Genomic DNA, 3,133 nt, shown 5'->3' on the forward strand with positions numbered 1-3,133 from the left:
TACATCGGGATTAAGGGTTTATTTCGTCCCCGCAAGGTGCCGTAAAAAATTTACGATCGCGCCCGAGACGTTGGAACTTAGTCTCATTCTCGAGCGGTACGTAGGGACTTGGAAAAATTCCGGTCCAAAAAGTTATTTCGAGTTATTTCGCTTAAAAGCGTTATAAGGTATGAATATTTTTATAGAAATCGTTACGGTTCGACGAATTCTAGTCGAACGTAACGATTTCGTTTTATTTTTTTTAAAAATTGCCCCCTCCGGACCGACATGACCGGGAGGTTGGCACTTCGTCGATCCCCCGGCCGGGACGTAGGGACTTAGAAAAATTCCGGTCCAAAAAGTTATTTCGAGTTATTTCGCTAAAACGCGTTATGATGCGTATATATTTTTACATAAATAGCAATATTATGTATTTCTACGTCGGGATTAAGCGTTTATTTCGTCCCGAGAACTTTAAAAAAAAATTTTTAATCGAACCGTTTTTTCGAATTTTTTCGCTTAAAAGCGTTATAAGGTGCGAATATTCTTGCATAAATCGCTTTAAAATGACGTTTTACGTCGGGATTAAGCGTTTATTTCGTCGCTGGAAAGTTATATAAAAAAAGTACGAACTCGTCCGGGACGTTGGAACTTAGTCTCATTCTGGACCGGTACGTTGGGACTTAGAAAAATTTTCGACCGAAAAGTTTTTTCGAGTTATTTCGTTAAAAAGCGTTATGAGGTATGAATATTTTTATATAAATCGCTATATTATTATATTTTACGTCGGGATTAAACGTTTATTTGGTCCTGAAAACGTTAAAAAAAAATAGTGGACCGACGCGACTCGGCCCGTCGGACTTTGTCATACTCTCCACCGGTACGTAGGGACTTAGAAAAATTTTCGACCGAAAAGTTTTTTCGAGTTATTTCGCTTAAAAGTGTTATAAGGTATGAATATTTTTATATAAATCGCTATATTATTATATTTTACGTCGGGATTAAACGTTTATTTCGTCCCGAAAACGTTAAAAAAAAATTTTTAATCGAACCGTTTTTTCGAATTTTTTCGCTTAAAAGCGTTATAAGGTGCGAATATTCTTGCATAAATCGCTTTAAAATGACGTTTTACGTCGGTATTAAGCGTTTATTTCGTCGCTGAAAAGTTATATAAAAAAAGTATGATCGCGCCCGGGACGTTGGAACTTAGTCTCATTCTGGACCGGTACGTAGGGACTTAGAAAAATTTTCGACCGAAAAGTTTTTTCGAGTTATTTCGCTTAAAAGTGTTATAAGGTATGAATATTTTTATATAAATCGCTATATTATTGTATTTTACGTCGGGATTAAACGTTTATTTGGTCCCGAAAACGTTAAAAAAAAATAGTGGACCGACGCGACTCGGCCCGTCGGACTTTGTCATACTCTCCACCGGTACGTAGGGACTTAGAAAAATTTTCGACCGAAAAGTTTTTTCGAGTTATTTCGCTTAAAAGTGTTATAAGGTATGAATATTTTTATATAAATCGCTATATTATTATATTTTACGTCGGGATTAAACGTTTATTTCGTCCCGAAAACGTTAAAAAAAAATTTTTAATCGAACCGTTTTTTCGAATTTTTTCGCTTAAAAGCGTTATAAGGTGCGAATATTCTTGCATAAATCGCTTTAAAATGACTTTTTACGTCGGGATTAAGCGTTTATTTCGTCGCTGGAAAGTTATATAAAAAAAGTGCGAACTCGTCCGGGACGTTGGAACTTAGTCGCATTCTCGAGCGGTACGTAGGGACTTAGAAAAATTTCGGACCGAAAAGTTTTTTCGAGTTATTTCGTTAAAAAGCGTTATGAGGTATGAATATTTTTATATAAATCGCTATATTATTGTATTTTACGTCGGGATTAAACGTTTATTTCGTCCGTGGAAGGTTAAAAAAAAACGGACGGATACGACCGGGCCTTTGGAACTTTGTCTCATTCTGGACCGGTACGTTGGGACTTAGAAAAATTTCGGCCGGCGGAAAAGTCCGAAATACTTATTTCGAGTTATTTCGTTAAAAAGCGTTATAAGGTATAAATATTTTTGCGGAAACGGTTATATCTCTATTAAATACAACTGGATTAAACGTTTTTTCGAATTTTTTAAAAAATTTGTGTTCGACGAACTGACACGACTGCGATATTTGTTTAATTATTTCGTTAATTAACGTTGCAAGGTATATATTTTTTTGCATATTTCTCGTTGTTTCAACGTGTTCTAATCGATTAAGAACGTGGTTTTTGTCCGTATTCGTTAAAAGAGGTGGTTTACTGATGCGATTTTGAAAAAAAAAAAAAATTAAATTTTTCGATAAAAACTCGTTTAAAATATTAAAATAAGCGGTGCGTTAAAATATCTCGACGATAGGACGTTTTATAACGGTACTTTATTGGAACAAAGTGGTCGAGCGTTTCAGAGACTAAGTCCGACGGTACGTTGGGACTTAGAAAAATTTCGGCCGGCGGAAAAGTCCGAAAAGCTTATTTCGAGTTATTTCGTTAAAAAGCGTTATAAGGTATAAATATTTTTGCAGAAACGGTTATATCTCTATTAAATACAACTGGATTAAACGTTTTTTTCGAATTTTTTAAAAAATTAGTGTCCGTCGAACTGACACGACTGCGATATTTGTTTAATTTTTTCGTTAATTAACGTTGCAAGGTATATATTTTTTTGCATATTTCTCGTTGTTTTAACGTGTTCTAATCGATTAAGAACGTGGTTTTTGTCCGTATTCGTTAAAAGAGGTGGTTTACTGATGCGATTTTGAAAAAAAAAAAAAAATTAAATTTTTCGATAAAAACTCGTTTGAAATATTAAAATAAGCGGTGCGTTAAAATATCTCGACGATAGGATGTTTTCTAAGGGTAGTTTATTCGAAAAAAGTGGTCGAGCGTTTCAGAGACTAAGTCCGACGGTACGCTCTAACGGAGGTTTTACATGGTAAGCGCCCGGCCGCTGGCCCGGCCGGCGCCGACCGTCCGGCCGGCGCTTTGGTATCTATAAGAGACACGTCGAGTCGGACGGTCCGGACGGAACAGCGTCGAGCGCGTGGCTATTCTACGGCCTCGGTTGAGAATTCAGTCACCGCTCCTCGAGTCTTAGTGAACTTTTTT

The sequence above is a fragment of the Bombus fervidus genome, unplaced genomic scaffold, assembly GCF_041682495.2.
Source record: "Bombus fervidus isolate BK054 unplaced genomic scaffold, iyBomFerv1 scaffold0170, whole genome shotgun sequence".
Classification (NCBI taxonomy): Eukaryota; Metazoa; Arthropoda; class Insecta; order Hymenoptera; family Apidae; genus Bombus; species Bombus fervidus.